Raw genomic sequence first — 23,014 nt, forward strand, 5'->3', positions numbered from 1 at the left:
TCTGAGTCCAGACGTTTGCTGTGTCTAAAACACAAAAACAGAACAAAAAAACTCCTTTCTCTGTCTCACACACACACAATCCCCCACCCCAACATTTATCCTAATGGTACGGTCCAGGGATGGGGAACCTTTTTCAGTTTGAGGGCCACATTCCCTTCGAGGGCCACATGCCAGGGGTGATGGGGCCAGAAGCAGAAGTGGGTGGGGCAACAAGTGTCAACTGTTTCACACACCCCTCTCTGTTAGTCTGTCTGCACAGGGGTGATAGATGGCACAGCTGGCCTGGCAATGGCCTGGTGTCAATCTGTAAAGGCTTGGGGTCAATGCCAGAAAGGGAAAGGGGAGCAGGAGCTCGGTCTTTTTCTGAGCAAAAGGACCAGTTGAGTGAGCAAGAGTAGTCTGGCAAGGCAGTCCAGGGGCCAAACTACTCAAAAGGGTCTGGGTCACAGGCAAGGCTGGCGAAGGTCCGACTCTGGTGCCCAACGTTGCTTCCAGTGGAGGGCAAAGGCCTTTCATGGCCTTTGGGACTCAATTCCTTGGTGCATGTAGTTGCAACTAGCCTCTGGCTCCCAGGAGCTTCCAATCTTACACAGCCAGAATGCTTTTGTTGCTCAGCTACCCATCGGCATTTTAGCTCTGCAGTGGTCAGAGAGGCCTCCTGTTCCCTCCCCATGTCTGACCGAGGGACTTCAGCTGTCCTCTGCTCATCTTCCAGCAGCGATGGGTATTAGAATCATAGAATAGTAGAGTTGGAAGGGGCCTGTAAGACCATCAAATCCAACCCCTTGCTCAACGCAGAAATCCAAATGAAAGCATTCCCGACAGATGGCTGTCCAGCTGCCTCTTGAATGCCTCCAGTGTTGGACAGCCCACTACCTCTCTAGGTAATTGGTTCCATTGTTGTGTGGCTCTAACAGTTAGGAAGTTTTTCCTGATGTCCAGTCGAAATCTGGCTTCCTGCACCTTGAGCCCATTATTCCATGTCCTGCACTCTGGGATGATCGAGAAGAGATCCCAGCCCTCCTCTGTGTGACAACCTTTCATGTACTTGAAGAGTGCTATCATATCTCCCCTCAGTCTTCTCCAGGCTAAACATGCCCAGTTCTTTCAGTTTCTCCTCACAGGGCTTTGTTTCCAGTCCCCTAATCATCCTTGTTGTCCTCCTGTGAACCTGTTCCAGTTTGTCTGCATCTTTCTTAAAATGTGGAGACCAGAACTGGAAGCAGTACTCAAGGTGAGGCCTAACCAGTGCTGAACGGAGGGGAACTAATACTTCACACAATTTGGAAACTATACTTCTGTTAATGCAGCCTAATATAACATTTGCCTTTTTTTGCAGCCACATCACACTGTTGGCTCATATTCAGCTTGTGATCAATGACAGTTCCAAAATCCTTGGATTTTGCTGACATGTCTTGGGCTGCATCTCTGGTGGATCTGCTAGTTCCCTCCCCTGGTCTGCTGCAGCCCACCCTTCCCCTTTGTTCTCCTCTGAAGACTCATCCAAAGGAAATATGACGCTTTCTGTCCTCCCCCTAGGCAAGCAAGAAGAATTATCAGAGTTCAAAGACACATTTGGGACAGGCAAAATACCTCAAGGAGGGGGCTAAGCAGGGCTAATGAAGGCGAGGCTTGGAGAGAAGGGGTGTGGCCTTGAGAGAGTCCCAAGGGCCTTGAGGGGCACATTTCCTCCCCCACACACAGACACCTGAAGTCCCCCATCCCTGCTGTAGCCTACAGTAGATTACAGCCTAGATCAGGGATGTGGATCCTGTGGGCTTTCAAGTCCCATCAGCCCCAACAGCCAGCAGGGCCAATGGTCAGGGATAAGGGGAGCTGTAGTCCAGCTAGGGATGGGTGAGAATTTAGACTCAGTTTGCATCTCAAGCAGAATTTATCAAATTCACAATTACCGAAACAATACAAGAACTGAAACACAGCCATCCTTCGAAATGCGCACTTATTAGAATTTTGGGATGCAGTTCGCCAACTAAACATTTACAAAAATGCATCCATTGGGGGAAAGTGTGCATAAAAATGAATACATGGCTGAAAATAACGTGCAAAAAGGCATGAAACGATGAGAAATGGCTTGCAAAAATGTGTACCTTTGTCAAAATTGCCTACAAAAATTTGTTTATTTGGAGAAATCCGCACTAAAATGACAGAGAATTTTCACAAGGATTTAAAAAAAAAATGCAGATCGCTGTAGAAATGTAGAGAACTGAATTTAACACTGGAAAAATGAGAAACTGAGAGAACCAAAACAGACAGCTCTTCCCACCCCTAAGTCCAGTAACATCTGGAAGGCTCTGGGTGTGCTTCACAACTGCATGCATTTGTGATGTTCCTGCTTATATTGTAAATATGGTAAGTGCTGTTTATATAGAAGACATATGGTAAGTGGAGTGAAAGAGGAGGGGGAGTACATGAGCAGTAGAATGCTGAATGATTGGCTGAGCGTTTGAATGGCTGGGAGTATAAATGGAAGAATGACAGTTGAATCTGAGTGGAGGTTTGGTGGTGAATTGAGGTGGTGGCTGTGAGGTGGTGTTTGGAGGTTGGTGTTGTTGAGAGTGAGTCAGAGTTCTGAGGCAATTAGTAAGAAGTCAAGTACATAACAGAATATAGATGAAACCATACACTTGTGAAACATTCCTTAAGTAATCTTGTTATTTCTAATACTAAATAAATATTTCTTGGTTAAACAAAAGCCTGATTCCTTCAGCTGGGAAACACAAACCAGGGGGGATAGCAAGTAACCAAGGCTGAACAGTTGCATCAAATGGTGGCAGTGGCAGAGGAAAAGATATTGTATCCAGTCCCACAGAGAAACCCAGGGCTGTAAGCTTCAGTGCAAGAGGCTGCAGGGGGGTTTGAGAATTACCTATGCCCATAGACACAAGGTATCAAGATAGCCTGGCAGAGACTAAGGCACAGTCTAAAGGTTATAAGAGATACAGAGTTTTTTAAATTATTTATTATTTATTTATTATTAAATTTATTAGTCGCCCATCTGGCTGGTTGTCCAGCCACTCTGGGTGATGTACAAGGTAAAAACAGTACATAAAACAATTAAAAATTTAAAAACAGTAAGAACCTAACCCGCCCCAAAAGCCTGCCTAAAAAACCAGGTCTTCAGGGTCCGGTGGAAGCTCATTATAGACGGGGCATGGCGTAGATCAGTTGGGAGAGAATTCCACAGGGTGGGGGCCACAATTGAGAAGGCCCTCTCTCGAGTCCTCACCAGTCTAGCTGTTTTGACAGGTGGGATCCAGAGAAGGTCTTCTGAGGCTGATCTTGTTGAGCGGCATCCCTGTCGATGCTGGAGGCGCTCCTTCAGATAAGCTGGGCCACAACCGTATAGGGTTTTAAAGGTTAAGACCAACACCTTGAATTGGGCTCGGTACACAACCGGTAACCAATGCAACTCCTTCAACACAGGAGTGATGTGATCTTGCCGGCGGCTGCCTTTAATAAGACGAGCCGCCGCATTCTGTACCAGTTGTAATTTCCGAACTGTTTTCAAGGGTAACCCCACGTAGAGCGCATTACAGTAGTCTAGGCGAGTGGTGACCAGGGGGGCATGTACCACCGGTGGGAGCAGATGGTTGGGAAGGTAGGGGCGTAGCCTCCGTATCAGATGAAGTTGATACAGCGCTGCCCGGCTCACTGCTGAAACTTGAGCCTCCATGGACAGCTGGGAGTCAAGAACGACCCCCAGGCTACGGACCTGGTCATTTAGGGGCAAACATACCCTGTTAAGCACCAGGTCTGTATCCCCCAACCTTCCCTAGTCTCCCACAAACAGCACTTCGGTTTTGTCAGGATTCAGCTTCAGCTTATTCCTTCCCATCCAGCCACTCACCGACTCCAGACACTTGGACAGGGTTTCCACAGCCAACCTCGGTAAAGATTTACATGAGAGATAGAGCTGCATGTCATCTGCATACTGATGACACTGCAGCCCAAATCTCCTGATGATTGCCCCCAGCGGCTTTATATAGATGTTAAAGAGCATTGGAAAGAGGATAGAACCCTGTGGCACCCCACAAGTGAGAGGCCAAGGATCCGAAACCTCCTCCTCCAGTGCTACTCTTTGGTATCTCCCAGAGAGGAAGGAATGGAACCACTGCAACACAGTGCCCCCTATGCCTAAGCTCTGCAGGCGATCCAAGAGGATAGCGTGGTCAACGGTGTCAAAAGCCGCTGAGAGATCAAGAAGGACAAGGAAGGTGCATTCGCCTCTATCCCACGCCCTCCTCATATCATCTACCAAGGCGACCAAGGCTGTTTCCGTCCCATGCCCCGGTCTGAAGCCCGACTGAAATGGATCCAGATAATCCACTTCTTCCAAGTGTGCTTGCAACTGTTTAGCCACCACCCGCTCAACTGCCTTGCCTAAGAATGGCACATTTGAGACTGGGTGAAAGTTATTCAGATCTTGAGGGTCCAAGGAGGGCTTTTTTAAGATTGGTTTTATTATCGCCTCCTTGAGCAGTGATGGCATTACTCCCTCTTCAAGCGATGTATTTACCACCAGCTTGATCCCCTCACCCAGTCTATCTTTGCAGCTCATAATGAGCCACGAAGGGCAAGGATCGAGTAGGCAGGTGGTTGGCTTTAGGGTTGAAAGCACCTTGTCCACTTCATCAGAGGGAAGAAGCTGGAACCGATCCCACACCACCGATGCAACACTGATCACCTCTGGCTCACTCCCTGTATCCACAGTGTACGGAATATCACTTTTAATACGATCGATTTTATCCGCAAAGTGTTTAGCAAACTCGTCACAGGAGATCTTATCATGCTCCATCGGTGCCGGAGCAACTGGACCGACCAGGCTCCGGACCACTTGGAACAGTCTCCTGGGACAACACTCTGCAGATGCAATAGAGGCAGCATAAAAATCTTTTTTTGCTGCCCTTATTGCCACATGATAGGCTGCTGCAGCAGCTCTAACCAGTGTTCGATCGTCCTCAGAGCGAGACTTTCGCCACCGGCACTCTAGCCGTCTCACCTCCCGCCTCAGAGTTTGCAACCGTGGGGTAAACCACGGTGCCATCTGAGTTCTGTTCAGGGGGAAAGGGCGTTTTGGAGCCACTTGGTCTAATGCACCGGTGATCGTGGCATTCCAGCCCTTCACCAGGGCTTCAGCCGAGTGGCTGTGTGCTTGCTCCAACATATCCCCAAGCGCATTCAGGAATCCATCAGGATCCATCAGATGCCTGGGGCGGACCATCTTAATGTTGACGTGTGTGCGTTGTTGCGTGAAACAGCATACATTACGTTGGAGTTAAGTTGAGCAAGAAACTTCTTCAGAGCATTAGAGCATGTTAAGAGTCTTTATTAAGACATTATGGCCAAAGGCTTAAGAGTAAATACATGTAGAGTTTCTTCAGTCACCCCCCTTCTGGTACCTCTCTCTCCAAAGGTAAACACAGAAGAGAACCTCTCAGTTCAGAGGCAATACACAGAAGACTCAGCTTCACACAGATAGCTGCTAGAACTTTTCCCAGTTTATCGCAATGGCTACCATAGCAACGGCCTTGGCAGTCCGTTCCCAGACTGGGCAAAGACATAACTCCCTCTAGTTACAGTTTTTCAGACTTGATGGAAAACAGACTCAGTGACAGTGCAGTTCAATGGTCAACAATCCCCCCTTTTTTCCCCCATCATGTCTGTAACTCATTACAACAATAACAACAATACATTTCTCCAATACATCTTGCAATACAGCTTACATTTCAGTACAGTTCAAAACATCTCTGTACATTTAGCTAAAACTTTATTCAATCAAACTTTGGCTCATTCCAAGCCTTGTCACCAGTTTGCCAAATTTCTCCTCACACAAAGGCTTGGTCATTATGTCAGCCACCATGTTTTGTTTCTTGCTGCTCCAGTCAATGCATGACCCGTGCCACATCACAACTATGCCAGAGGTTGACTTACGACTGCTCAGCTCCCCTGCATGATCTGCATCCACAAAACATTCAAGACCTCCTGTCTTTGCTCCTGACAAATCCAGACTCTTTGTCTTTGTGCCTTTCAGATTTACGTCAAGATCTGGTTTAAATGTTTGCGCTTGTGTTTCTGGACACCAAGCTCTGAAATATGCATTCTCTTGTGCTCTAGGTGCACGTTTGCCACGTCTCTTACCCTGTGGCTTGTAAACTCGGCTGCGATGCACTCTTTCAGGCATCAGCCTGACTGCATTACATGAATACTGTGGCTGTGTGCTTTTAACAGCTGTCTTCTTACAGCTCTGACCGTCATTCTCTTTCCGCCCCATTAAACTCAAGGCATCAGCACACTTCACACCCACGGTCATTCTAAACTGCCCCTGTGTCATGAAACCCTGACAGACAACTTTGGCTCTTCTCTGCACAAAACATTTCCCTCTATCAAATGTTACACAATACCCAGAATACACCAGTTTTTGAACTGATAAAATATTATGAGCCAATTCTGGAACAAACAAACATTCTGACATTATCCCAAGTTTATTAAATCTCACCAGTCCTCGGGCTTCCACCCGTTTCTGTGATCCATCAGCAAGTTGCACAAAATCCTGCACTTCTTCTGAAGCATAAAACAAACTTCTGTCTTTAATTAATATATGGCTTGCCCCGCTGTCAACAATCCAGTTAACAGGTCCTAAATCTTGAGACTTCTGTTTACAAACAAAGTTCACACTTCCCTGCTTCAAGCCTCCGTCCCTGGAGTTTCGCTTCACTGCACAGTCTTTTTGGAGATGCCCACGAGCCCCACAGGCATAACAAGTCTTTAACAGCTGCTGTTTGTAATCCTGTTTGCTTTCGGCTGCCTCCTCCGGTTCGGCACTTTTCTCCTCCTTGCTTCTGACAGCTTCCATCAGCTCGGCTCTCTGCGGCTTCTGCCTCCGCTGCCATTCCTGGGACAAATCCTGCAACGCGTCCCACATCTGTTTGGCCGACGGCTCATCTCTCACACACATCAGTTGAGAATCCGATAGAGCCAAGATTATAAACGCCTGCGCCCTCTGATCTTTGCGCTTCCAGGCCATGGTCAATACCGCCGGGGGTGGTTCATCTATAATGTCCCATAAATCCTCTGTTATCAGCAAAGCCCGCATCCTCGGCTTCCAGCTGCCATAATTCTTTTCCGTCAATCTTTCCATTGGCAAGCCTCCCCCAGACAGGTTTACAGCCATGTTGCTCACCTCTGTCTGGTACAATCAATCAAGCTGCCATCTGGAACTCCGTCTGCCGTTCAGACCAGCAACTTACTCCCGTGTAATGCGCTGTGGATCTGGGCCCATAACCCTGTTGACGTGTGTGCGTTGTTGCATGAAACAGCATACATTACGTTGGAGTTAAGTTGAGCAAGAAACTTCTTCAGAGCATTAGAGCATGTTAAGAGTCTTTATTAAGACATTATGGCCAAAGGCTTAAGAGTAAATACATGTAGAGTTTCTTCAGTCACCCCCCCCTTCTGGTACCTCTCTCTCCAAAGGTAAACACAGAAGACAACCTCTCAGTTCAGAGGCAATACACAGAAAACTCAGCTTCACACAGATAGCTGCTAGAACTTTTCCCAGTTTATCGCAATGGCTACCATAGCAACGGCCTTGGCAGTCCGTTCCCAGACTGGGCAAAGACATAACTCCCCCTAGTTACAGTTTTTCAGACTTGATGGAAAACAGACTCAGTGACAGTGCGGTTCAATGGTCAACACCTAATGGGCCCTCCAACCCCACAGAGGGTTTGTGGTAGCAAAAGGTCCATCCTTACCAGATAGTGGTCTGACCATGACAAGGGGGTGATGGATGTACCCCTAATTTTCAGATCACTCCCCTCCTCTCCCGAGACAAACACAAGGTCGAGTGCATGACCGGCTACATGGGTGGGCCCCATTGAAATAAGGTGCAGCTCCCAGGAAGCCATGGTTTCCAAGAAGTCCCGAGGTGCCCCAGTGAGAGTGGCCTCCGAATGTACGTTAAAGTCCCCCAATACCAGAAGGTTTGGGGACTGCACCCGCACATCCGAGACCACCCCCAGCACCTCAGCCAGGTAGTCCGTCGTGCAGCGGGGTGGGCGGTACACGAGCAGAATCCCTAGACTGCCTTTTGGGCCCAACCTCCAGTACATGCAGTCAGCCACCTTGGTCCCATAGAGAGGGGGTAGTAAGGCTTAGCAGGGGGATCTTCTGGGATCTGTGCTAGTGCGGTAAAAGGTAAAAATAAACCTGACGATCCTGTCTGCTGGTAGCCACAAGTGAGAGCTTCACAGGTGGTGCTGGGGAAGGACGTCACAGCATTCACTTACCTTTGCCGATAAGCCAGCAGCCAGGGAGCGTATCTGAGCTAGTTGTTCTACATATGACTCCAAGATGCTGTAGGCCAGCCTGGTACCTTCCATATATTGTAGAACTCCAGTTCCCATCAGCCCCAACAGCCAGCATGGCCAATGGTCAGGGATGATGGAAGTCTGGCAATATCTGGAGGGCCACAGGTTCCCCATCCTTGGCCTAGAGGAAACCTCTCCTGGGCAGGGCCCAACGAGAGGTGAATATGAAAGTGACTCTACCAGAGACCGCACTCTGTGCTGCCTCCCAGCCTAGGAAGAGGGTCCGTCAGCTCCAGAGGCAGAAGTCACAAGTCAGTATCTGGCTATCTACCCTCCATTTTGTGAATTGCTTGGAGACGCCTCATGGGAAGCGATTCATAAAATAAAATAATTGTACCCAGCTATTTCCCTGTTCGCTGACAGCCCTGTGGGAATCATAGGTGGAGATTCCCATCACTAAGGTTGGGGGCCAAGGGCAAAGCAAGCAAGTTCATAAGTCAGATGTGGTACCTGGGGTTGGAGCCTGAGGAGGCAGCTCAGGAGAAGACTGTGGCACAAGCAAAGCAGGACAAGAGCTGAAGCATGCTTCACCTCACTTCTCGGGCCGGAAGAGTGGAGTCAGGCCCCATCAGGGGTGCAATGACCTTGCAGGGCTTATAAGGCAGGTTCTACCTGATCAGCAGTGGAAACCACTCAGAGCTTGGGAAATTCTGTAACTGTCAGAGAAAGTTGGAAAAAGTGTAAGACTTGCCAACCAGTTGAAGCTGTTGTCTCTTTACTCTTAAGGAAACCTCCCCACTATCCACCCCCCACCCCCCCACCCCCACCACACACCCCCACCACACACACCCCCCCCCACACCCCCACCAGGGTAGCTTTTTTTTGTCTTGACTCTCTGCTCCAAAAAGGACCCACGCATGATTCTCTCTCTCTCTCTCTCTCTCTCTCTCTCTCTCCACTTTTTGCCCTTCTCACCAGACCACAAATGACTATGAGGCAAGAACCACAAATAATCTAACCAGGAGAGCCTCCAAAACATTGATCTCATGCTTGCAGCACATGTTTGGGTGGCTGCAGAGGCACGCTGTGAGTCTGCCCCAACCCACACCCTTCAAAGCCAGGGGCCTGTTTATCCCAAACAACAGAAGCTGGGGAGAAACAAGAATAACCCAGAGTAAGCTCAGCTCAGCAGGTGGCCCCCACTCAGCCAACAAAGATGAAAAAGGTGAGAAACCAAACATGATACCTCCTGGGTCTAGCTAAAAAATACAGATGCCTGTGAACTCTGCTGTCTCATTTATTTCCCTACTGATTTTTCTGCTTTTCTGATCCATTGTCTTAAGACATCAGAGGGCATGCCTTGGAGAGCATCTCAGGGAGTCTTGCTTTTAGGAACGGAAAGTGTCAATCTCCTCCTGCCCATCCTTTGAGGTCAGAATCAAAGGCCCCTCCTCTCTGGCTTCCTCGCCATCTGAAGTTGAGGCGGTGCTCAGCTTTAGGAAAGAGGGAGCCTTCTCTGTGGTGGTGCCTCATCTAAGGAAGCTTACTTGGTGTCAGCTCTGCACTGTGACAGCAGTGCAGGAGGGGGTGGAAATTCCTGGGTATTTAACAGGGCGGGAAAGTCCTTAGCTGGCAGCTTGGTCGTAAATCTGCCAGGCTAACAAGGATGAAGTGTGATAAGGGCAAGGCTCTTTCCAAGCTTACGTGCCAAGCCAGAAGTCCAGAAGCAAGGTCAGTAGAGGTCTGGGTTCAATTGCTAAGGGGTCAAGAAATCTGGAAACACACAAAGCCACACCTGACATTGTAGTCAGCAACAAGCTGAAGCCAAGGTTTGACTTTTAAGGAGCAGGTTTGTCAGCAGGTGTGAGCCCTCAGCGTTTTGGCCTTAAGTGGACAGGCCTGCCCCTCTTCTGCCTGACCTTCTGTTGTCTACGTTCTGCAGGTGAGGGGGGAGTCTCCTGTTCACTGTCTGCGTCTGGCTGAAGGGCTTCAGCTGTGTCTGGGGGGCTCTGCAGCTGAGGGGGAGAAGGAGCTGGGTTCTCAGGAGTTTTCTCCATTTCTCCTTCTGGGTCTGCTGCTTCTGGGTCTGCTGCTGTTACTCCCAAGTCATCCTCGTCTGATGAGTCCTCCGAAGGAGCTATGACACTTGGTACTATTGGCATTTTTGTGTCAGGCTAAAACCACCCCATTTTCCTGCACTTTTAATTAGCTTTAATCAGCTTTTAATTAGCAGCATCTGCTGCTGCCTTTTTTTGCTTTGGTGATGCTGCTTTAGAGAGAGAAAGAGAGAGAGAGAACGAATGAATGAACAAATAAGTAAGCCAGGTGAGGACCAGCCGCTTTCTTTATAGTTGTATCAGAAAAATATTCCATAAATTGGGTTAGGAAAGGCATTTGGCTCATTTCCTATTTTTATATGAACCTGCCTCACTCATGTTCCCAAACCCAGAATTTTGTGATGCAGTTGTCCAACGAAGAAAGTTTATAAATATGCATATATTAGGAGAAAATGTGCATATGGGCGTGTATATTAGTGAAAATAACATAACAAAAAGGCCTGATATTAGAGGAAATTGTGTGAAAAAAACTGTCTAATGGGAGAGATGAGGACTGAAATGCTGGTGAATTTTCAACAGGATTTTTTTAAAAGCACAATTTTATTTATTTCCTTTCCTTTGTTAATTGCTCCCCTGTGAAGCATCTTGAAACAGTTTAACAAGAAAAACATATATAACAATCTCATATACAAAAACAATAAAAACAAATCCACATATATAAACAATTTTAAAACAAATTCTGATACAGACTTGGGGGGGGAAATATCCACTTAGGGGGCAATCCTACTGGTATTTATGCCAGACTGAGGAGATACAGGACATAGCAGATCTCCAGATGAGCCGACTGAGTCCCAGCAAAACCCATTGCTCTGGGCTCAACCAGGGCTCAGCCGGCTAAGTCAGGCCCAGCATACATTAAGCTGGCATGAGTCCCCCAAAAGGGGCATTCCAGAGGTGTGGCAGGGGCAGGAATGAGGGGAGGGTGGTTTAACCCATATCTTACATCCATTCAGCTCAGTCTTGTGACCTCCGCCCCCTGCTTTTATTTTCTTTCCACTGGTCTCTGCCAGTTGAGCTGGCATTCTCTCCTCCCAAGGGCTCCTGAATGGAATTAGGATCCGGCATACTTTAAGCTGGTGTCACTTCAGCCTAATTTAAGTTATGGCAGCTAGCAGGATTGCTCAACCCTGAGATCACTGTTTTTAGAACGCTTTAAAATATATATATTGTTATGTTTGCTGCCCTGGGCTACTTTGGGGAAAGGGGAGGGATATAAACTGATGATAATGATGATGATAGTTGAACAAAGAAGGCCCTCAATAGGTGCTTGGCGACAATAGGTTGGACACCTTCATTTGCAAATTGCTGTGGAAGTGTAGCAAACTGAATTTAAGATTGGAAGAATTTGGAACTGAAATTGACAGGTTAATCTGTTCCTAGTTATAAATCACAGCTCAGGCTATGGGAAACACGGACCGATCCTCAGATGCATCCTGGACTGTCCTCCACTAGAAGCCCATAATGCATGATAGGGCAAAGTGACACCCAATGGCTACCACACAGACCACACCCTGGAAAATGCCAAGAGAGCAACTTGGTTTGAGGGTGGCTGGGACCGGACTGAAACCTTTTATGCTTCCAGGGCCAGATCAGCCCTCCCAGAGTCCACCGCTTCCCTCAGGAGTGGAAGGCCTTCAAGGCGCAGGCCGCTGGTATGGAACTTAGCATGGAACCTAGTGCCCCCTGCTCCTTCTTGCCAGAAAGAAGTTCAAGGACATCAAAAATTTATTTAGGTGGGAGCTGAGGAAAGGGTTGGTTTCACACACACACACAATGCTGTCTTCCTTTTTTATTTCAATGTGTGAATAGTATTTTTATTGCATGCAGTTATTTTCAATTCTCATTGTAAGCTGCCATTTTTAAAACAGATTCTTCTAAAAATAAATGAAAAAAGCAGGATCAAAAACCCTTGAATGAATGAATAGAACTTGGTTATGGTTATGCATCCGAATGTAAGCACATCCAATGTTTTCAGACCATTAGGGCATAATCCCACTGGTATTTATGCCAGGCTGAGGGAATACAGTGGCGGATCTCCAGCTGAGCCAGTTGGGTCCAGTTCAGCTGGGCTCCGGCATAAGTCCCTCACCCGGGCTCAGCCAGCACAAACCGGTTTAGCTGAGACTGATGTAACTTAAGCCGTCGTAAGTCTCCAAAGAGGGGCATGGTGTGGGACTGATGAGAGCCATATACTGCTTTCATTCAGCTGGTCATGTGACCTCCAGTCCTGGCATAACTTAATCTGGGGGAAAGCTCTGCTGTTTCAGCCAGTGTTCTCCCCTCTCAAGGGCTCCTGAACAGACTTAGGATCTGGAGTACTTTAAACTGGCTCAAGTTAAGCTATTGGATTGTGCTCTTAAATTATGCTGTCTTCCTCAATGTAGGATTGCTCCTGAGTCCATCTAAGCTCAGTACTACCTACACCGACTGGCAGCAGCTCTCCAGGATTTGAGGCAGGGGATACTCCCCGCCTTACCTGGAGGGGCCAGGGGTTGAACCTGGGGCCTTCTGCATGCAAAGCAGATGCTCTGCCACTGGGCTACAGCCCTTCCCTTGATGCATATTCTTAATCACTCAGATAATGCACATCCAGTCCCCAACATATTTCCTCTTGACAGAAAGCAACCTAGGAAGTTGGGGGGGTTGGAATAATTGTCTACACCAATGGAGTTGGAATTTCCACTTTAGAAATGTCATCTGCCAATAGGGGTGGGCGAGAAAATTGGTTTGGTTCAATTGGCACTTTCCAACACAATGCATGAAACAAAAGGTGGCTATCCTTTGAACTTACAAGATCTGAACATGGTGGTTTGTAACAGATGCTCTTGGAGGTCGCTGATTCATAGGGTTGCCATAAGTCATAATCGACTTGAAGGCACATAGCAACAACATCAATCCTTTGAAATTCACACTTCTCTGAATTCTGCAATCCAGTTCTCGAATCTAATAATGTGTGCAAAAGTGCATGCATTAGGGAAAGTCTGCATAAAGATGTGCATATTAATGAAATAACACACAGCAATGCATGCTATTAGGGTGAAATACTTTGCAAAATGTGCATATTAGGAGAAATAAGCCACTAAATGCTAAATGCTGACAATTTTTTGTGAGGATTGCTAAAAAAGAAATGTGCAAACTCATGCAGAAATATGGGAAACGGAACTTTCCCACCTGGTTGGCCACTGTGGCACCTGGTTGGCCACTGTGAGAACAGGATGCTGGACTAGATGGGCCACTGGCCTGATCCAGCAGGCTCTTCTTATGTTCTTATGTTCTTAACTTAAGACTGGAAAAAAATGAGAAACTGACAGAAGCCAAAACTTCCAGATTCCTCCCTGCCAAGGCTGGATTAAGATGGCCAACAATGGAACTGCCAGGGCCAAGGGGCCACTTCGTGACTAAAAAATCATTTCTTCATCAAATAATCATTTTCATGTGTATGGTCTTGGCATTGTCACTGGACATATAGGACCGTTTGTCTGATATAAGTTCAGGTCCTGCTTGTGGGCTTCCCATTGGGGCATCTGGCAAGCTACTATGGGAACAGGATGCTGGACTAGATGGGCCACTGGCCTGATCCACCAACCTCACTCTTCTTCTGTTCATGAAAAACTGTGAATATCTTGACTAAATCTACATATTGGTAACATTCTTTAAAACAGGGGTGCGGAACCTGCAAACCCCACCTCCTGATGTTGCCATTGGCCACGCCGGCTGTTGAGACTGACAGAAGTCCAGCAGCATCAGTAAGGTCACAGGGTTCCTGCTGTAAAATACAGGTATAACATATTCTATGGAACTGACGGCATTTCTATTGAATTAGTTATGTAACTGGGCTTCCTTCACAATGTGCCTTCTCATCCTTGTTTCTATCTTTAGGGAAATGATTCAGCACCAGAAGCCACCCGTGCAACTTGCTTAGGAAAATGGCAGCGAATGAACCTCAGTGAAGGCTCTGTTTGAACTTGCTAAGATGAGTAAGAAGCCAAACATAGTTGTTGTTGTTTTAAAAAAGCCAGCCCTTTGGAGTGGGGTGGGGGGCTGAAACAAAGTGTTCGGAGTCAGACAAAACACAACAGTAATTTCAAGGCAAAACTGCAATTTAGTCTGAGGGGATGGTAACGATTAATGGGGGATTTGAGGGTGGAAAAGGGAAGGCAGGTCTGGGCAAAAGCTTGACACATGTGCCAAAATCTTGGCTTCCTCAACAACACCAGCCTTTGCTGCTCCGTTGAAGCCATGCAGACATATCTGCTGTGGAAAGAATCACGATGGTTGGTGTGACAAACACTGGCCCAATTCGTGCAGGAGCCCCTGAGTGGATCTCCATATGGACAGAAGCCTCTGGCTGACTGTAGCAGCCACTAGTCCCATTAGGTGTTACTGCCATCCCTCCAAACTCTCTTGTAGCCGTCTGCACTACCCTCCACTTACCTACTCATTCACCCTGTAACAGCACCAGCCACTTGCTGAGAAAAGCCAACAAAGCCGGAATATTGTCAGCTGCCTTTGGCCAAAAGATGGGGCATAAATAAATTTAACAACAACAACAATAAGAAGGTCAGTGGTTTTTGGAGAGGGCAGGAATGCGGTCAGGTCTATTGCTGTTGTTGATGATGATGATTTTATTTCAATTTCTTACCCACCCTTCACCAATTTATCATTCAATATTAAAAAGAGTTCAATTTTAAAAAACAGTTACAGTCACAGCAACAGGGTTGGTCCTAACAAAATATTTCTCAAGTGCTGAAGGCCAGGGTTAAAGAGGTGCATCTCGAGCATTCACCGAAAACTCTGCAGGGAAGGTGCCTCACGCACGTCTGTGGAGAGGGAGTTCCAAAACTCAGGGGCTGTCACAGAGGATGCCTTTTCCTGGGCCGCCATCCCCCAGACTTCTCAGGGGAGAGAGTTATCAAAAGGAGCCCCCTCTGCTGACCTTAACTCCCATGAAGGTGTGTAGGGAAGAAAACACTCTTAAATTGTTTAGGGCTTTAAACACAAGCGTGAGCAACTGGAAATGAACTGGCAACCAATGCAGGTGTTTTAAACAGGGGTTGTATGAGTTGTAAAAGGAACCCCAGCCAATAATCTGGCTACTGCATTTTGGACCAACTGAAGCTTCCAAGTTGTCTTCAAGGGCAGCCCCAAGTAGAGCCACTCTGGCAGTTACCAGAGCATGGAGTACTGTGGCTGAGTCATCTCTGTCCAAAAGGGGATGAAGCGGTGAGCTAGCCAGAGCTGGAAATAGGCACTCCAAATAGAGGGCAGGGCCACAAGGAAACAGCGACACTAATCCTTCCCAGAGGAACACCCACTGGTGTGAATGGAAAACAAAGGATTTGCAGCTACCATTGAGCAAAGTGTGGACCTTGCAAATCTGTTACGATGGTAAAAGCAGTGTATTTGCTACGAAGAAATGTGCCCATGTGGATGAGCCCTATATCTCCAATAGGTCTGAAGGGGGACAGGTTTTTCATCTCTGTTGTAGCTAATTTCCATTCACAATTTTACTTTCAAAAAGATACGTTGAAGCAGGTACAGTAGCAATGAAAACAGAGCAGGATTAGAAAGAATCTTAGTTCAGTTGCAAAGGTGTGTAAGACACAAGTTTGCTCATGCTTTGCTTGGGCCTCATCGTTGCCTTCTTAATAATCAGAGGGAAACCACCTGGATCAGCACACCAGGTTTTCAAAGAAGAGCTTCTACTATTCTGTAGAAGCTCTTGTTTGCTTTGCCTTAAGATTAGAAAGGAAATCTGGATTTGAGGTTTCTTCTAAGCTAAACAATGTTTGGGTTGCTCCCTGGTTGTTACAAAATATTTGGGTTGTTCCTCTTAAGTTTTGTATTGTTTCTGATTGGTCAGCATTTTGCAGCACTTGGGTATTTAGGAAGGGGTTTTTTATAGCTTGTATGTTTTAAGTAATTTAGCTATGGTTTTATTTTGTGTATTTATGTTTTAGTCATCTAATAATGTTTTGCTTGTTGCAGACTGCCCTTGAAAAAGGGTCATTCAGACCTGAGATGCGTTGGGCTCTAATCAACAGCTCCTACTTGACAACAAAACACTTTTACTACATTGTGACTGCCCTTGGCATTCCTGAGAAACTGGTTTCCTCTTTTTGTTTTCTGTTTATCTCCATACCTCATTCCCCCCCCAAAATTCAGCTCTCCATATTCTGCACCAATTTGCAATTTTTTTTGAAAAATTCTCATGAAAATTCTTCAGCATTTTAGTGTGAATTTATCCTAATAAACAAAATGTTTGTATGCAGTTTTGACTAATATACACATATTTGCAGGCAATGTCTCCTAATATAACACATTTCTGTATGTTATTTTCACGCATACGTGCATTTTTGTAAGCACTATTTGCTTGCAGAACTGCATTGCAAAATTTGATAAGTGTGAATTTTGAAGGAAGGCTGTGTTTCTGTCCTTACGTTGTTTCAGTAAGTGCAAATTTGATAGCATTGACTTTAAATGCAGCCTGAATCAAATTTTTCCCCGAATCTCTAGCTGTGGAGCACACCTGGCCTCCTTGCAGTGGAGTCACTGCCAATTACTGGGAGGAGGAGGGGTGTCCCCACACAGCAGAGATACCCCTCTTCCTGTCCCTCCCCGTAAGCAGCAGCGACTGCGCTGCTGGGAGGTCAGGTGTGTGCCAGTGCCCCTCCCCTGCCGGCCACTACTGTGGCCATACTAGTCCACTCTCCAGTTACCAGCCTCCTCTGTTGGGGTGACAGAATGGCTTTGAATGGCCGCAAGGCTGATGCTCTCATTTTCAGTCTGGAGCATTCAGGCATGTTTACTAGGAATGTGTGTGGCAATCAATCCTATGAGACATTTCTTTCTGTGAATCCCCAAAGCATGCATAATACTTCATCACGCTAAATGGGTCAGATAAAAGATGTCCTTTGACCTAGTGGAGATGAAGGAGCATAGCTTTGCCAAAGATGGTGGTGTTATTGTGATATGTGTGCCCACCCACAGTTTTTAAGTCTCCACATTGTTGGCACACGGCTCTTGCCCCCTTCTCCCCACACTCCACCCCAGTGCTTTGCAAAGATTTTTGTCCTGTTGCTCCAGACCTCCCACCTGTGCAAAGCACTAGCAGAATCTAGCTTGTCCAGACAAGAGCCTCTACCCTCCTTGGAACCCTTTCCAAGAAGCTAAAGCAGTTCCTTCTCATGCCTTCTTTTGCAGAATAGGAATTTTGCAACACAGCAGGGGCGTAATCTTGGCTGGGATGTTCAAAGGAAAAGGGGAGTGTTGGTGCCTGTCGTGGCCCCCTGAAACCCTTCCTCCTGAAGTGAAAGGCTCCACCCCCACGAGCCAACACTTCCCATCCAAAGAAGTCAGTGATGCACACGGTTCGTAGGAGGAAGGCCTCAGGACTGATACTCTGGTTCATTGTTGACTCAGGCCCTGATCTCGCCGTGACAAACTCAGGGAACACTTCGTGCAGTGAAGCAAAGGCCTGGATTTGGGATGGGTGTGGCGGCCACAGCTCATGGGAAGCATCTTCTTGTATCATGTCAAGAGGACCTGCCTGCACCTAGCCTTCAAACCCAACGAGTTCTCCTCTGAAGAGATGGATCAGGAGCCTAATGCAAACCCACCATAGTCTGGGACATGGGGAGTCAACACCCTGTGAGAGACAGCCTAGGGATGTCTCCTCAGGATACCATCATGCCCATGGAAGGTGCAACATTGGAGCCTAAATGCCTCCCCAGGGACCACCACCCCAGGTCCATACCTTCCATTCCCTCACCCGGGACTGCAGGAGCAGAGGCAGCAACAGGCCTCTGGCCTGAGCACTGGGGACCCAGCGACTGTTTTGCAGCCTGGGGCTTTTGAGCAAGCAACTGTAGTTCTCCAGAGGCGCTTGGACTCCAACTCCCTTCAGCCTCAGAGAGGGATCTTTTATAGCTCCCTGGAAATGCCAGGGATTGAACCTGCATACAAAGCATATCCTCTGTCATTGAGCGTCAGGACTGTGGGACTGTTTGAATACTCCTGGATATAAATAAAAATAAACAGTTTCCCTAACTCTGAAAAGCTAGCATGCCAGGGATTTTTGTTTTTTACATTGTAATTTATAGGGAAATGGTCCACTTCTGTCGTTATCATGGAAGACTTGGGGCAGCCATGTGTACATCCATTCCAAAGGCAGAGCCTGCTTCTGTCTCTTGTAAATGGGGTGGTGGCTGCATAAGCAAATGCAGACGGATGGGAAATGCAGAGACATAGGAAACCACTCTGAAAGAGGAAAACGAACAGCTGATCAACAAACCAACTGACCAATAAAGTTTGGCGAAACTCACCAATCATTTTATGAACATTATTATATGGAAGTGTTACTATGGCATGTATCCAGACTAGGGATGGGATTCACTGCCTAGTTCTGCTCCGCTTGTATTCTGTAGTCTGTTGTTTCACCCCAATCCACCTTTTTTTTGTTCCTGCTTGCTTTGGCACTTGCCGATTCAATCTGCGGTAGGTTTCTTTTGGTTGTGAAAAAAACTATTCTGTAATTTTTGATGTAAATGCCTGTGTAGATAATCACGATGGTTTATTTTTTCCTATTTATCACACATACACACTGTTACGAATGCACCAATTTAGATGAAATTACGAAGATAATCATGTAAAATTGAGGATTTTTTTTAAAAAAAATTCCATGCTAATTACAGTAGCAGCCCATCACAAGAAATCAGTGCTGGTCCAAAAAGATAGTGGACTGACAAATTCAATTGGAATCTGGTACTAAGTCTGATTTATCAGATATTATCCCCCATCCCTAATCCAAAATAGCCTCTTGTTCTCTTTGCACATGGATTTACACTTGCGTAGCAGAACGTTTCACCTGAATGTGCCCTAAATCTTTTCTGGGGGCTCGGGACCCATTGGGGGGGGAGGAGAGAGGGAAGTTAAATGCTTGCGCTGACAGAACAAGGGCATTGGATAAGGATGGCTGCCCATTTGCTACTGAGCCAAGTTCAAGGTTCTAGTTTTGGTGTACAAAGCCCTATACAGGTTGGGACCAGGATACCTGAAAGATCGTCTTATCTCCTATATACCCAGCTGATCACTGTGCTCTGCAGGTGAGGGGCTCCTGCACATACCATCTTATCAGGAGGTCTTTTCCGCACAACATAGGAAACAGACCTTTAGTATGGCGGCACCTACCCTGTGGAATTCCCTCCCTTTGAATATTAGACAGGCACCATCTCTGTTATCTTTTCGGCACCTATTGAAGATCTTCCCTTTTCAGCAAGCCTTTTGAGAACTTATCCCACTCTGCGTCTGTGTTGGAATTATTTTTTACTATGTTTTTAAACCTTTTTTTTTTTTAAAAAATGGTTTTAACCTTTTTTTAAAAGAAAGATGTCTTGAAAGCTTCTTAAAAATGTTTTTAAAGATGTCTTGTTTTAACGTATTTTAAAGTGTGTTTTTATGATGTTTTAAAGTGTTTTTAGTGCTTTTGTTTGCCGCTCTGGGCCCCTGCTGGGAGGAAGGGTGGGATATAAAAATCAAATAATAAATAAATAAATAAGGCCCCATGAAATGCTCCCCCACTTCACTGCCTTGTAAGAGCCGATTCTCTTGTCTTTGCTGATCTGATCCTACCAGTCAAGTCAAACACGTAAACCCCAGATGAAGTCACCTGTGAGGAAGTCATGAATATGAGGCAGAGGACAATTCTTCCTGCTGATCCAGTCCTCCTACCAACTTTTAAACCAGGGGTCCACAGCATGCCTGTAAAAACGCAAGTAAAAATTATGCAACATCTAATACAGCATATTTTTATTTATCATTTTACTTTATTTACATCCCACCCTTGGAGGCCTTCAAGAGGCAGCTGGACAGCCATCTGTCAGGAACGCTTTGATTTGGATTCCTGCATTGCGCAGGGGGTTGGACTTGATGGCCTCATAGGCCCCTTCCAACTCCACTATTCTATGATTCTATGATCCTTCCCAGAAGGAGCCCAAGGCAGCATTACAGTTGCTACAAGAGGCAGAAAAATCATTAACTGGTCTGTCTCGACCCTCAAGCAATTTTCAAGTTCCCACTTTTGACACCAAAATTACATGGAATTTTGCAGTTTTTTGGACTGGGGGTCCTTCAGGGAATTGAGGATGCAGGCTTGCAGCAAAAAGGTAGGCCTTTATTGGATGACAAGCGTACGCTTGGTCAGTCTCCCTCTGAGAGAGTGGAGAACTGCAACATGGTACTGCTTGCCTGCAGTTTTTATACACTTCAGGACAAAGAAATTAGCATTAACAAATCAGGAGTTTACACATCAGCATTACCTAGGCATTACAGTATTACATAGGCATTGCAAGTCATTGCATAGGCTACATTATGTTCCAGTCAATTTGGCAATGTTTAAAACTTCACATCCCAGTACATTTTCGCCATGAGCTGAATACTCCAGCTAATAAGCTAAGCATTTTAGTTAATGCAATCCTTCCTACATTTTGGAGAGTACAGAGATGTTCAGTGTTACCTTATCTCATCACAGAATCATAGAACAGTAGAGTTGGAAGGGGCCTATAAGGCCATCAAGTCCAACCCCCTGCTCAATGCAGGAATCCAAATCAAATCTTGTAGAGTTCTAGCTGTTCCATACAAACCAAAACAGTCAGGGAAGACAGCTTCAAGAAGAAAAGGCTTCTGGCTGGCTACTAAACTTATTAAAATATTATAAACCTTTATAGCTTTATAAAAGAATATATTTTGCTTATTGTTTGAAAATAAAAATTCCCCATCAGTCCCTGGGGGGAAAAACTTTGGGAACCCCTATTCTAAGCCAATGGTTTCCAACCTTTATGAGTACAGGATGCCCTTTATAATCTCAAAAAAATTCATGACACCCCCCATGCTAATTGTAGCCTCTGTTAATTGAAAAATGGTGAATGGCAAATTCACATCTCCAAATATCTCTTTCCATAAAATGCTCCCTGCAGAGAGGGAAGTGTTGCTTTCTTTTCTTAATGCAAAGGTCCAATCAAATTGGGATCCCCCTTCCCACCCACAGTCTAAGGATGTACAGTCCTGTCCCCCAACCCCAGCGAGTTACAGTGTTGGACTAAGATCCAGGTTGAAATCCCCACTCAGCCATGAAGCCCACTGGGTGTCCTTGAGCCAGACACAGTCTCTCAGTCTGATCTATCTCACAGGGTTGGTGTAAGGATATAATTGAAAGGGTGGGACCATGTGCACCACCTTGAGCAACTTGGAGGAAAGGTGGAATATAAATGCAATAATAAATAACTAAATACATTTCAGCTGCAGTATGTGGACCCCAGCCTCAGCCAACCTGATGAGCTTTTTAATAATAATAATAATAATAATAATTATAATAATAATTATAATAATAACGCAATGTAGTAGTGGTGGAGATGCTAAAGGGTGAAGACAAAAGGGTGGATAGATTGAGTAGGGGTGTTTGTGCTTTTAGGCCTTGGGGTGATCATTAGAACTGATGACCTGGTTAGTGTATGCTTGGGGAACGAGAGCGGAGCAGAAGACAGCTCAGTGCACGCACACATACAAACATACCTGTCCCTCCTGCAAGCATCTGCAGGCATGCATGCAGTTAGGCACGTGGCGGGGGGAAGCCCTCAACTGTCACAGTGTCTTGGAGAGAGACAGATTGGGGGCGGGGGCTATTGTAGGTGGAAGAAAGGAAGGATGCTGTCACACACACTTAGCCTCAGAGGTGGGGCTGAAGCAAGTCCTGAGCTTCCTCACTGCTCCTTGGCTCCGTCTGGGCAGAAGGCAAGGTTTATTTTATTTATCTATTATTTGATTTATATCCCTCCCCTTCCTCCCAACAGGAACCCAGGGCGGCAAACAGATGCGCTAAAAACACTTTAAAACATCATAAAAGCAGACCTGAAAATACATTAAAACAAAACAACGTTAAAAACATTTTAAAAAGCTTTAAAAACGTCTTTAAAAAGGGTTAAAAGCATTATTTAAAACATATTAACAAGCAATTCTAACACAGAGGCAGACTGGGATAGGTCTCAACTTAAAAGGCTTGTTGGAAGAGGAAAGTCTTCAAAAGGCGCTGAAAAGATAGCAGAGATGGCGACTGGCTAATATTCAAGGGGAGGGAATTCCACAGGGTAGGTGCCACCACACTAAAGGTCAGTTTCCTATATTGTGAAGAGCGAACCTCCTGATAAGATGGTATCTGTAGGAGGCCCTCACCTGCAGAGCGCAGTGATCGACTGGGCATATAAGGGGTAAGACGGTCTTTCAGGTATCCTGGTCCTGAGCTCTATAGGGCTTTGTACACCAGAGCGAGAACCTTGAACTTGGCCTGGTAGCAAATGGGCAGCCAAGATCTGGGTGGCCTTGCAAATAAGAATAAGTTTTAAAAGGAGGTAGCAGCAAAGCAGGAGCCAAGAAAGGCAGACAGGAAGGCTGCCAGAAAGGAAGGGGGAAAGCAGCCTTTCCTTGCAGCCTTGCTTTTTTTTTTTTTGCTTTAAGAAAAGCCCTCTCCTCTTCTTCTGAGTAACGGTGTTGTCAGCAGTGGCAGCGTGAGGAGATAGG

General features: G+C 46.2%; 1 long non-coding RNA gene across 1 annotated transcript; it reads left to right on the plus strand.

Annotated features, from left to right (window-relative positions):
• The first annotated feature begins 10,417 nt into the window (after positions 1–10,417).
• Positions 10,418–16,686, plus strand: LOC133388574 (uncharacterized). The gene is made up of 4 exons (XR_009763864.1): positions 10,418–10,652; positions 14,324–14,421; positions 14,901–15,004; positions 16,433–16,686. It is a non-coding gene; the product is annotated as an uncharacterized LOC133388574 (long non-coding RNA).
• The last annotated feature ends 6,328 nt before the right edge of the window (positions 16,687–23,014 follow it).

This window comes from Rhineura floridana, chromosome 7 (genome assembly GCF_030035675.1).
Source record: "Rhineura floridana isolate rRhiFlo1 chromosome 7, rRhiFlo1.hap2, whole genome shotgun sequence".
NCBI classification, from domain to species: domain Eukaryota; kingdom Metazoa; phylum Chordata; class Lepidosauria; order Squamata; family Rhineuridae; genus Rhineura; species Rhineura floridana.